Source organism: Oncorhynchus keta, chromosome 29 (assembly GCF_023373465.1).
Source record: "Oncorhynchus keta strain PuntledgeMale-10-30-2019 chromosome 29, Oket_V2, whole genome shotgun sequence".
NCBI classification, from domain to species: domain Eukaryota; kingdom Metazoa; phylum Chordata; class Actinopteri; order Salmoniformes; family Salmonidae; genus Oncorhynchus; species Oncorhynchus keta.
Window position 1 is genome coordinate 40,067,987 of NC_068449.1, and position 14,114 is coordinate 40,082,100.

At 42.8% G+C, this 14,114-nt stretch overlaps 1 protein-coding gene across 3 annotated transcripts in view; it reads left to right on the top strand.

Annotated features, from left to right (window-relative positions):
* The window catches only part of LOC118362882 (synaptosomal-associated protein 23-like), a 40,778-nt gene that overhangs the window by 8,617 nt on the left and 18,047 nt on the right, over positions 1 to 14,114 (top strand). Inside the window, exon 1 of one of the 3 annotated variants that reach the window (XM_035743588.2) lies at positions 12,936 to 13,098. The exons of the other annotated variants lie outside the window; for them this stretch is intronic. The gene's annotated coding sequence lies outside the window, so the exon portion shown is untranslated. Of the gene's footprint in view, positions 1 to 12,935; positions 13,099 to 14,114 lie in introns of those variants that run through there. 3 annotated transcript variants of the gene reach the window in all.

Sequence of the window (14,114 nt, forward strand, 5' to 3'; positions counted from 1 at the left end):
CCCCACAAATTTTCAATAAGATTGAGGTCAGGGCTTTGTGATGGCCACTCCAATACCTTGACTTTGTTGTCCTTAAGCCATTTTGCCTCAACTTTGGAAGTATGCTTGGGGTCATTGTCCATTTGGAAGACCCATTTGCGACCAAGCTTTAACTCCCTGACTGATGTTTTGAGATTCAATATATGCTTCAATATATTCACATCACTTTTCTTCCTCATGATGCCACTTATTTTGTGTGCACCAGTCCCTCCTGCAGCAAAGCACCGCCACAACATGATGCTGCCACCCCCGTGCTTCACGGTTGGGATGGTGTTCTTCAGCTTGCAAGCCACCCCCTTTTTCCTCCAAACATAATGATGGTAATTATGGCCAAACAGTTCTATTTTTGTTTCGTCAGACGAGAGGACATTTCTACAAAAAGTACGATCTTTGTCCCCATGTGCAGTTGCAAACCGTAGTCTGTATTCTTTATGGTGGTTTTGGAGCAGTGGCTTCTTCCTTGCTGAGAGGCCTTTCAGGTTATGTCGATATAGGACTCGTTTTACTGTGGATATAGATACTTTTGTACCTGTTTCCTCCAGCATCTTCACAAGGTCCTTTGCTGTTGTTCTGGGATCGATTTGCACTTTTCACACCAAATATGTTAATCTCTAGGAGACAGAACGCGTCTCCTTCCTGAGCGGTATGATGGCTGCGTGGTCCCATGGTGTTTATACTTGCGTACTATTGTTTGTACAGATGAACGTGGTACCTTCAGGCGTTTGGAAATTGCTCCCAAGGATGAACCAGACTTGCGGAGGTCCACCATTTTTTTCTGAGGTCTTGGCTGATTTCTTTAGATTTTCCCATGATGTCAAGCAAAGAGGCACTGAGTTTGAAGGTAGGCCTTGAAATACAGGAACATCTCTAATTGACGCAAATGATGTCAATTAGCCAATCAGAAGCTTCGAAAGCTATGACATCATTTCCTGGAGTTTTCCAAGCTGTTTAAAGGCATAGTCAACTTAGTGCATGTAAACTTCTGACCCACTGGAATTGTGATACAGTGGGTTATAAATCAAATAATCTGTCTGTAAACAATTGTTGTAAAAATTACTTGTGTCATGCACAAAGTAATGTCCTAACCGACTTGCCAAAACTATAGTTTGTTAACAAGAAATATGTGGCGTGGCTGAAAAACGACTTTTAATGACTCCAACCTAAGTTTCTGTAAACTTCCGACTTCAACTGTATATACTGTACGTTGACATTATAGGTCATTAACCAATCACAGTCCTTCTGTAGCATTGCACTTTCAGCAAATCACCAGCAGAGGGAGTTCCCTTTAAATGCATTTTCCCATTCACCGTGCTGGTGGTGCTCATAAAATGTATCAAAACTTCAAAAGTTGCAGAGAGCTCACTCTGACAAACCAGGAGAAATTGGGAGACAGGTCTGGGGAGAGCAGCGGAGGATGGCTTCGCTATCGAGTGAGGGTGAGGAACAGGGGGTCTCGGCTGGGATGGACCGGAGAGTTTTCGAGTTGCTGAGGGTCTAGGAAGAGGGGGGGGAGAACTTTGAGACAGGAGGAACAGGGGGAGAGGAGAAAGGAATTATTATTATTATTATTATTATTAAAGGAGATAAGGAGGGTTTTGAGAGAGGATGAATGGGGGGTTGCTATAGGAGGTACACAGGCAGAGGAGAGAGGAAGTGAGGAGGGATTTGGGACTGGGTGAGAGGAAAGTGCTGGTACAGTTGGCTCTGAAGAAGAGAGCTCTGGGACTGAAGAGGACATATCTAAGGGGAGAGGAGGAGGAGAGACATCCAAGATATTAGGAACAGGGATTGTAGAGGGTACTGAGACTTGAGGGGATATTGGTGTGGGGAGGAGTGAAGTGGATGCCTCTGCTAGGGGTTTGGGGAGTGGGGGGGTACAGTCCTCTGGGACAGTGGCATGAGGGACATCAGTGGTGTCAGTGGAGCCAATGGTCAAGTCAATTTGAGGAGGGAGCGGTTCAGATGCTGAAAGAAGGGGTGGTGTGGATGAGGAGGGTGAGGAGGGAGTGAGGGGTTTAGGGGGGAGGGGGGTGGAGGAGTCTAAATGGAATGGTGGTGAGGGAGTGGGGTCAGCGGGTGAGACAGGGGGTGGGGGTGAGACAGGGGGAGAGGAGGGTTTAGAGGGGGGAGTCGGGGGAGTCGGAGGAGTCATCAGGGGTGGTTCTGAGGAGAGGGGGGTCTAGGTGGTGGGAACGGTGCTGTTGACCCTGAGGATAAGTTAGGGGTGAGGGGGGGGTCTAGGTGGGGAGCGAGACTCAGCATTCACCCTATGGAGAGAAGTGAGGGAGAGATTAGATTTCCTTACTAATGTCCCTTAGCCAAGAGTAAAGTCTGTTTATATTACCCATGGCTGTGTATATCATGTACTCATTGGTGCAAAAAGTACCTGCATGTAATTGTCATACTTGAGTGAAAGTAAATGTAATTGCTAAAATATACTTAAGTATCAAAAGTAAAAGCATAAATATTTTTCAAGTTCCTTATATAAAGCAAACAAGACGGCAACAATTTAAAAAAAAAATGTGTTACACTCAGACATCATTTACAAATGAAGCATGTGTGTTTAGTGAGTCCACCAGATCAGAGGCAGTAGGGATGACCAGGGATGTTCTCTGTTTAGTGAGTCCACCAGATCAGAGGCAGTAGGGATGACCAGGGATGTTCTCTGTTTAGTGAGTCCACCAGATCAGAGGCAGTAGGGATGACCAGGGATGTTCTCTGTTTAGTGAGTCCACCAGCTCAGAGGCAGTAGGGATGACCAGGGATGTTCTCTGTTTAGTGAGTCCACCAGATCAGAGGCAGTAGGGATGACCAGGGATGTTCTCTGTTTAGTGAGTCCACCAGATCAGAGGCAGTAGGGATGACCAGGGATGTTCTCTGTTTAGTGAGTCCACCAGATCAGAGGCAGTAGGGATGACCAGGGATGTTCTCTGTTTAGTGAGTCCACCAGATCAGAGGCAGTAGGGATGACCAGGGATGTTCTCTGTTTAGTGAGTCCACCAGATCAGAGGCAGTAGGGATGACCAGGGATGTTCTCTGTTTAGTGAGTCCACCAGATCAGAGGCAGTAGGGATGACCAGGGATGTTCTCTGTTTAATGAGTCCACCAGATCAGAGGCAGTAGGGATGACCAGGGATTTTCTCTGTTTAATGAGTCCACCAGATCAGAGGCAGTAGGGATGACCAGGGATGTTCTCTTGATAAGTGTGTAAATTGGACCATTTTCCTTTCCTGCTAAGCATTCAAAATATAATGAGTACATTTGGTTGTCAGGGAAAATGCGTTATAACCCTTTTAGTTACATTGTACTTGTAATGTAACATTCTTTAACAACTATCTCTGCAATTAGTGTTGTTACAACTTACCCAGGAGCAAGCAACTTAACCCATATGTAAAAATAATAATAATAATAATCCCAGATATGCCACTATCAAAATATTCTGTCATTTGTAACCCTAACATGTAATACATATTGCTGTTACCCCAAAGCCCAAACACCCACATGCCAATACCTTTATATTGATACAATCAAGTACCGATACACCCATATCCTACCCTTAAATGCCCTATTTCTTACTTATAGCACCCGGTTCTTTTGCCAATACACCACATCCCTCTTACTTGCCTATCTCAGCCCTGTTACCCACTTCCCATAGGCCTGTAGTCCTCAAGTCACCAACAGTAACCCTGTATCCAGCTATTCACTGTACACCTCAACCCTGTTATTTGCATATCTTAATCCCATGAGCTCTGACCTGTATATGCTAATCATTTCATAGATAAACTCAGAGTACAGTGGTATAACACATGTGCCCCATCCTCATTTACTTTTTTCCTACCACAAACTTGTTGCCAGAAATTATTTGAATGGGCAAATATACGGTGAAATAGGTGAAATAAAATTATAATCAATAAGATGTAAATCTGGACCCATTACCTGTAGGAACGTTGTGTATCCCTACACCCCATTACTCATATAAACCAGATAAATCCATGGGCATACTCATATTAGACAGGTCCACCCCAGTGCTCAAGCCTTCATAAAAACCAGGTCTAAACTTGTTTACACCTGCACATCTAACCCAATATAGATTTTTTTTTGATAACTGGTCTACTGCTATATGTCCTCCAAAATTGTCATAAAAATAGGTGCATTTCAGCCCCAAAATTCATACAGCCATGATCTACACCTGTACTTCAGCTCCAATTTACCAGGTTTACACCTGTGGTTATGTCTCAATACTCTGATAAACTAGGTCTACCCTTGTGACTATACAGAACAACTCACATAAACCAGGTCTATGATTGTGCAAGAGTGACTAAATAAACCTATTGAAATTAAATATTTGTTATTACACTAATTCAATATACAGTCGTGGCCAAAAGTTTTGAGAATGACACAAATATTCATTTCCACAAAGTTTTCTGCTTCAGTGTCTAGATATTTTTGTCAGACGTTACTATAAAATACTGAAGTATTTTTACAAGCATTTTATAAATGTCAAAGGCTTTTATTGACAATTACAGTGGGGCAAAAAAGTATTTAGTCAGCCACCAATTGTGCAAGTTCTCCCACTAAAAAAAATGAGAGAGGCCTGTAATTTTCATCATAATTTCCGTACACTTCAACTATGACAGACAAAATGAGAAGGAAAAAAATCCAGAAAATCACATTGTAGGATTTTTAATGAATTTATTTGCAAATTATGGTGGAAAATAAGTATTTGGTCACCTACAAACAAGCAAGATTTCTGGCTCTCACAGACCTGTAACTTATTCTTTAAGAGGCTCCTCTGTCCTCCACTCATTACCTGTATTAATGGCACCTGTTTGAACTTGTTATCAGTATAAAAGACACCTGTCCACAACCTCAAACAGTCACACTCCAAACTCCACTATGGCCAAGACCAAAGAGGTGTCAAAGGACACCAGAAACAAAATTGTAGACCTGCACCAGGCTGGGAAGACTGAATCTGCAATAGGTAAGCAGCTTGGTTTGAAGAAATCAACTGTGGGAGCAATTATTAGGAAACAGAAGACATACAAGACCACTGATAATCTCCCTTGATCTGGGACTCCACACAAGATCTCACCCCGTGGGGTCAAAATGATCACAAGAATGGTGAGCAAAAATCCCAGAACCACACGGGACATAGTGAATGACCTGCAGAGAGCTGGGACCAAAGTAACAAAGCCTACCATCAGTAACACACTACGCCACCAGGGACTCAAATCCTGCAGTGCCAGGCGTGTCCCCCTGCTTAAGCCAGTACATGTCCAGGCCCGTCTGAAGTTTGCTAGAGAGCATTTGGATGACCCAGAAGAAGATTGGAAGAATGTCATATGGTCAGATAAAAATATAACTTTTTGGTAAAAACTGAACTCGTTGTGTTTGGAGGACAAAGAATGCTGAGTTGCATCCAAAGAACACCATACCTACTGCGAAGAATGGGGGTGGAAGCATCATGCTTTGGGGCTGTTTTTCTTCAAAGGGACCAGGACGACTGATTCATGTAAAGGAAAGAATGAATGGGGCCATGTATCGTGGGATTTTGAGTGAAAACATCCTTCCATCAGCAAGGGCATTGAAGATGAAACGTGGCTGGGTCTTTCAGCATGACAATGATCCCAAACACACCGGCCGGGCAACGAAGGAGTGGCTTCGTAAGAAGCATTTCAAGGTTCTGGATTGGCCTAGCCAGTCTCCAGATCTCAACCCCATAGAAAATCTTTGGAGGGAGTTGAAAGTCCGTGTTGCCCAGCAACAGCCCCAAATCATCACTGCTCTAGAGGAGATCTGCATGGAGGAATGGGCCAAAATACAAGCAACAGTGTGTGAAAACCTTGTGAAGACTCACAGAAAACGTTTGACCTCTGTCATTGCCAACAAAGGGTATATAACAAAGTATTGAGATAACCTTTTGTTATTGACCAAATACTTATTTTCCACCATAATTTGCAAATAAATTCATTAAAAATCCTACAATGTGATTTTCTGGATTTTTTTCTCATTTTGTCTGTCAAATTACAGGGCTCTCTCATCTTTTTAAGTGGGAGAACTTGCACAATTTGTGGCTGACTAAATACTTTTTTGCCCCACTGTACATGAAGTTGATAAAAATAGTCAATATTTGCAGTGTTGACCCTTCTTTTTCAAGACCTCTGCAATCCACACTGGCATGCTGTCAATTAACTTCTGGGCCCCACTGATGGCAGCCCATTCTTGCATAATCAATGCTTGGAGTTTGTCATAATTTGTGGGGTTTTGTTTGTCCACCCACCTCTTGAGGATTGACCACAAGTTCTCATTTGGGATTAAGGTCTGGGGAGATTCCTGGCCATGGACCCAAAATGTCAATGTTTTGTTCCCAGAGCCACTTAGTTATCACTTTTGCCTTATGGCAAGGTGCTCCATCATGCTGGAAAAGGCATTGTTTGTCACCAAACTGTTCCTGGATGGTTGGGAGAAGTTGCTCTCGGAGGATGTGTTGGTACCATTCTTTATTCATGGCTGTGTTCTTAGGCAAAATTGTGAGTGAGCCCACTCCCTTGGCTGAGAAGCAACTCCACACATGAATGGTCTCAGGATGCTTTACTGTTGGCATGACACGGGACTGATGGTAGCTCTCACCTTGTCTTCTCCGGACAAGCTTTTTTCCGGATACCCCAAACAATCGGAAAGGGGATTCATCAGAGAAAATGACTTTACCCCAGTCCTCAGCAGTCCAATCCCTGTTTCTTTTGCAGAATATCAGTCTGTCCCTGATGTATTTCCTGGAGAGAAGTGGCTTCTTTGCTGTCCTTCTTGACACCAGGCCATCCTCCAAAAGTCTTTGCCTCACTGTGCGTGCAGATGCACTCAAACCTGCCTGCTGCCATTCCTGAGCAAGCTCTGTACTGGTGGTGCCCCGATCCCGCAGCTGAATCAACTTTAGGAGATGGTCCTGGCGCTTGGGCGCCCTGAAGCCTTCTTCACAACAATAGAACCCCTCTCCTTGAAGTTTTTGATGATCCGACAAATGGTTGATTTAGGTGCAATCTTACTGGCAGCAATATCCTTGCCTGTGAAGCCCTTTTTGTGCAAAGCATTGATGACGGCACGTGTTTCCTTGCAGGTAAGCATGGTTGACAGAGGAAAAACAATGATTCCAAGCACCATCCTCCTTTTGAAGCTTCCAGTCTGTTATTCCAACTCAATCAGCATGACAGAGTGATCTCCAGCCTTGTCCTCGTCAACACTCACACCTGTGGTCCTTTTGTGGAAGGGCTGAAATTCAGTGGAAATATTTTTGGGGGATTGTCACGTCCTGACCTTAGTTCCTTTTTTATGTCTCTGTTTTAGTTTGGTTAGGGCGTGAGTTGAGGTGGGCATTCACTGTTTTTGTTCTAGGTTTTGTATTTCTTCTTTTGGCCTGGTTTGGTTCCCAATCAGAGGCAGCTGTCAATCGTTGTCTCTGATTGAGAACCATACTTCGGTAGCCTGTGTTACCACTATGATTTGTGGGTAGTTCTGTGTTTTGTGTATTCACCTGACAGAAATGTTTCGTTTCTTCCTTTCACTTTGTTATTTTGTTTTGTGTGTTCAGTCTAATAAATTAACATGGACACTTACCACGCGGCAGGGTAGCCTAGTGGTTAGAGTGTTGGACTAGTAAGTGAAAGGTTGCAAGTTTGAATCCCTGAGCTGACAAGGTACAAATCTGTCTATCTGCCCCTGAACAGGCAGTTAACCCACTGTTCCTAGGCCGTCATTGAAAATAAGAATTTGTTCTTAACTGACTTGCCTAGTAAAATAAAGGTAAAATTAAAAATTAAATATTGGTCCGATCCTTCCTACTCCTCCTCAGACGACGAAGAGATTCGTTACAGGGATTCAGTTCATTTGCATGGCAAAGAGGGACTTTGCAATTCATCTGATCGCTCTTCATAACATTCTGGAGTATATGCAAATTGCCATCATACAAACTGAGGTAGCAGACTTTGTGAAAATTAAGATTTTTGTCATTCTCAAAACCTTTGGCCACGACTGTACTGTATGGGTCTATACATGGCCAATTCTCCCTAAAATATTACTTTTTAAAGTCAAAACCATTGATTTAAACATATGTAAAGGCTAAGGGGTGGATTGAAATTTACATGATGGGTACCTGGAGGAAAATGGGGGAAGGTCATGCTTTTTCAATTTCAGTCAAGGGGAGTGTTAAGTATTTTTTAAATCTAGTCCAGGGGAGGGTCATGTAATTTGTAATGGATGAAATGTAAATATTTATCAGTGTTTTAGAATGTGTTGCTAATTAGGCTATATAACTGTTAAGTTCAAATCAAGACTCAAATTGAGGGGGTATGAGAGGGTAAGCTATAAGCCTACTTTTTATTAAAGAAAATGGCAAAAAGCACAGGCCTTTTTAGTTTAACATTTTGAAGAACATTAAACAGATCAGATTATATAAAGTGATCTAATAACAGCACTTTGGTCCACGATGATTTACGCTAGAAAACAAAAGACCCGGGGAAGACTCCAAAGTATATGGGGATATCATTGTTTTGTTTCATTGATATTTAGAGGCTGAGCTTACAACCTTCTTTAGCCGAGGAGACTGGAAACATTGACTTTGCTTGGGAAGTAATCCAATTCTGTCACTATCAATTGATTAAGCCTGTCACTTTCTGTACAATAGAAGATGTTTAAACCCAGCCAGCTTTTAGGGTGACCTTCTCTCATTGGGTTAAGCCACGGAAGAATATTAGCCAGCAGGTAAAGCTTATATTTGTCTGCGTCAGTAGGCCTACTCTGTCTGTGGTGGAAAGATAGGCCTAACTTTTGTTTGAAAGCACCATGCTCCGATTCCTAATGAAGTCTCAGGTTGAATTATTTGCGAAACAAGACACACTGATTTGGCAGTAAATAAATATGATAAGATGAACACCTAGGCCTATCTCTCTGTCCATTCTTATCCTGTAATTTTGGTAATATTTGTGGTATTAAAAAAGATTCTGCTAATATGTCAAATGATGTAGAGTTGCATGAAATGTTTAAAAGGCTATTTTTTTATCTGTGATTGGCTCAGTGTTCTGTCACTCTCCAGAGATGTTCGATCGGGTTCAAGTCCAGGCTCTGGCTGGGCCACTAAAGGACATTCAGAGACTTATCCTGAAGATGGGTGTACTTCTGGAGGATTCATCTCCACAGAGGAACTATAGAGCTCTATCAGAGTGACCATCAGGTTCTTGGTCACCTCCCTGACCAAGGCCCTTCTCCCCTGATTGCTCAGTTTGTCCGGGTGGCCAGCTCTAGGAAGAGTCTTGGTGGTTCCAAACATCTTCCATTTTAAGAATGATAGAGGCCACTGTGTTCTTGGGTACCTTCAGTGCTGCAGAAATGTTTTGGTACCCTTCCCCAGATCTGTGCCTATACACAATCCTGTTGGAGCTCTACTGACAATTCCTTCGACCTCATGGATTGGTTTTTGGTCTGACATGCACTGTCAACTGTGGGACCATATATAGACAGGTGTGTGCCAAATCATGTCCAATTGATTGAATTTACCACAGTTTGACTCCAATCAAGTTGTAGACACATCTCAAGGATGATCAATGGAAACAGGATGCACCTTAGCTCAATTTTCGAGTCTCATAGCAAAGGGTCTGAATACTTATGTAAATAAGTTATTTTTGTTTTTTTATTTTAATAAATTGGCAAAATTTCTAAATTCCTATAATCGCTTTGCCATTATGGGGCATTGTGTGTTGATGAGAAGAATTTAGTTTTTTTAATCCAATATAGAGGAAGGCCGTAACAAAATGTGTAAAAAGTTAAGGGGTCTGAATGAATACTTTCCGAATTCACTGTATATACAAAAGTATGTGGACAACCCTTCAAATTAGTGGATTTGGCTATTTCAGCCACACCCATTGCTGACAGGTGTATAAAATCAAGCACAGCCATGCAGTCTCCATACACAAACATTGGCAGTAGAATGGCCCATACATCATAGGATGCCACCTTTCCAACAAGTAATTTCATCAAATTTCTATCATGCTAGAGCTGCCCCGGAGAACTGTAAGTGCTGTTATTGTAAAGTGGAAACTTCTAGGAGCAACAACAGCTCAGCCGGGAAGTGGTAGGCCACACAAGGTCACAGAACGGGACCGCTGAGTGCTAAAGCGCATAGAGCGTAAAGATCGTCTGTCCTCGGTTGCAACACACACTACTGAGTTCCAAACTGCCTTTGGAAGCAATGGCAGCACAATAACTGTTCGTCTGGAGCTTCATGAAATGGGTTTCCATGGCTGAGCAGCCGCACACAAGCCTAAGATCACCATGCACAATGCCAAGCATCGGCTGGAGTGGTGTAAAGCTCGACACCATTGGACTCTGGAGCAGTGGAAATGCGTTCACTGGAGTGATGAATCACGCTTCACCCAGCGACACAAAACTCCCAAATAAGCTAAACGCCTTTTAGGGTCGCTTTGAGGAATATAACACTGTGTCTCGTTTTTCATGGTCTGAGAGTTCTTTATAGGTGCCTTTTGGCAGACTCCAAGCGGTCTGTCATGTGCCTTTTACCATCTGGCCACTCTACTATAAAGGCCTGATTGGTGGAGTGCTGCAGAGATGGGTGTCCTTCCTCCACAGAGGGACTCTAGAGCTCTCTCAGAGTGACCATCAGGTTCTTGGTCTGCTCCCTGACCAAGGGCCTTCTCCCCCGATTTCTAGGCTTTGGCCTTTCCAAATCATGTCCAATCAATTGAATTTACCACAGTTTGAATCCAATCAAGTTGTAGAAACTTCTCAAGGATGATCATGAAAACAGGATGCACCTTAGCTCACTTTTGAGTCTAATAGCAAAAGGTCTGAATAATTATGTAAATAAGTTATTTCTGTTTTGAATTTTTCTAAATTTGCAAAACATTCTAAAAACCTGTTTTAGAATAAGGCTGTAACGTAACAACATGTGGAAAAAGGATAAGGGGTCTGAATACTTTCCAAATGCACTATACAATCACAAAGCCACCGGGATTATGCATTACCAGGGCGTGACTCAGAGCATGAGCTGACCAGCTAGCAGGTGTCTTCATTGACATTTTCAACCTCTCCCTGCCCCAGTCTGTAATACCTACATAGTCCCTGTGCCCCAAAATGCCAAGGTACATGCTTAGTTCCTTCCCCCACTCCCTGTTCACCCACGACTGCGTGGCTATGCACGACTCCAACGCCATCATTGTTTGCCGACGACATGATGGTGGTAGGCCATGAGAAAGACAAAGGAGCTAATTGTAGACTACAGGAAGAGGGCAGAGCAAACCCCATTCACATCGACTGGATTTTGGTGGAGAAGGTTGAGAGCTTTAAGTGTCCACATCACTAGGAACTATCATGGTCCAGACAAACCAACACAGCGTTGAAGACAACGCCTCTTCCCCCTCAGGAGGCTGAAAATATTTGCCATGGATTCTCAGATCCTCAAAAAGATCTACAGCTGCACCATCAAGAGCATCATGTACCCACTGGACTCTAACCCCACACTCACACATATTACACTGACACTCCAACACACACACTGATACACACACATTCTTTCACACTCTTCACACATGCTGCTGCTACTCTCATTGTTGGTTAATGGCTCGTAAAGTAAGCATTTCACAGTAAGATTGAATACCTGTTGTATTTGGCACATGCGACAAATACAATTTGATGTGATTCGATTTTTTTATTGAGAGAGCGCTGCAGGCAGAGCAGGGATCTGGGCGAGTGATAGGAGAAGCACCATGACATGCTGTGTGAAAAACAATTGCCTAGTTTTCAGTGTTCATGCTACCCGGGATCCTTGGGATGTCCACCCAAAAAATAGATATGTTTTATTGTCACATACTCCAGATAGTACCGTTTTACGAAGCATGTTACAAATACAATTTGACTTGATGAGCTTCGCACCTTAAACATTGTAATGGGTGCTGGACAAAGGCTCTCATGGGATTACATCCTAACTTGATGTTGGTGGGCAAAGACTCTGCACCAAGACAGTGGGTGTTTCTCAATATGCATAATACCGTGCTCCACACTCTAATTCTCCGAGTAGGTTCTTGTGAGGACGAGAGTGTGGAGAACGCATAAAACATTACATTTGAGATTACATCACTCTCCCTAGCTACTCTATTACCTCACGCTGCACCTCCCCATTCACTGAACCTTCTTCCAGTAGCTAGCCAGTTCACCTTATTGAATTACTATGGGCTTGCGATCTATACACACTACTGCGGGTATAGTAGGCAGGTTAACATGCCAAAATGAACACAGTATGTATTTATTAACATGTCAAGATAAAATATTGTAATCAGGCTACATATGAGATGTGAATGGGCAACATTTCATTCCGAAGTCAGTTTATTTTTCTCTCGCTTCAGCTCAAATAGTGGCCACCATTGATTTCAATACATTTTTCTTGTTTTTTTTACATGGTTGCATCATAGTTTTGTGCATACTTTCTGTTGAAGCTTGCATACTTTTATTTCCCTTTTGACCTACTTTTTTATGACATGATAGACAATCTGGGGAATCAAGTGTCAAACAAACATGAAGATGGCTAGAGGCAATCAAGATGGCGTGTCCTCGACAAGGGAGGAGGGGACGTTACTGCAGCAACCAAGGGGGGGGGAGCCACACGAGGCAATCACACTGTTATTGGAGACAAACACCAACCCGTTCCTGCTTGGTAGGCCTTCATCAGCCAAAAATGATACTGCTTTTAGCCGGGGGGGAGACAGAAATATAAAAATCATAAATATAAAATATGTTTGGTATATAATCCACGTGTCATTGTAATCAAATATCAGAACAGTAGCTACAGATACCACTGTAAACAGTAGGCTACACAAACTTAGCTGTTAAGGTGTGATCCAACGCATGCGCAAATCGCCTTCCGCCACTTGTGGAATCATATGACAGGACATGCGCACCATCGACTCTCAGTCCATATCAATGAATTTCAGAAATTGCAAAGATCACATACGGATAACCTGAAGAAGGAGATTTTTTTCCTACTTGGGAAGCGTGGCAGTAAGTAGCTTTCATCCAGAAGACAACTCATTGTCATTATGTGTTCATCAATCAAATTATCCACAGTCGGGGAGTTTTACGCGACTTGTCTGTGTTGTGTGAGAGGAACTAGCAAGCCTAGCTGGCTTCCACTGCTAGCGGATCTAACAATTACTAGTAGTATGCTGTGTTGGGCTAGCACAACATACTTAATTACAGGAAGACAATGCTTTTAGTGTGTCGGGACGAAGTTTAGAGCATTATAAGTTACTTGGAAAAACTGACACCAACCAGATTCCTGTTGGAGCGTTCCACAAATTATACCCACCCAGCGAAGTTAGCAAAATAAAGTTGGTGACAGTTTTTCCAAGTAACTTTTAATACGTACCAAGGTTGCCAACACAAAGTAGCAACGCATACGAACCTAGCTAACGAGCTGCCGAATAGGCATCAACTCACCACGTAGTTTATTTTTAATGTTTGTCCATAAGGCTACCAGAATGAGAACAGACATTTATCGGAATAAACGTGATGAGTGAAAAACGGAATGAAATAGCCCACTCCCTACCCTGTATCTTATTCTGCCGCTATACAACTTTGTATGCGTTGTTTGTTACCAACCTTGTTATTTGCGTTTTTGGAACAGATTCATGTTGGAAGGTTCGACAAATAATACCCACCCAACTTCGCTAGCCAGCTCACTTTTGCTAGAATACCTAACAACTCCTTTGGTGTTTGGGTGTCTGTTTGCATCACCTTGTTACAGTACAGCTGGCCTAACTACTTGTCAGCTGATGACCAAGCACGTCCAACTAGTTACACTGTAACTGCAGCTAACCCCAATGAACTCATTCATACATGAATATCAGCACAGACCAGACACAGCAGTGGAATCACCCACATTGCTACAAGTTTGCAGATAAATGATTAACAGGTGTCATGATCATGAGGTTGTGTTTGAAATAGGGGTCGACTGATTATGATTTTTCAACTCCGATACTGATTATTGGAGGACCAAAAAAAGCCGATGCCAATTT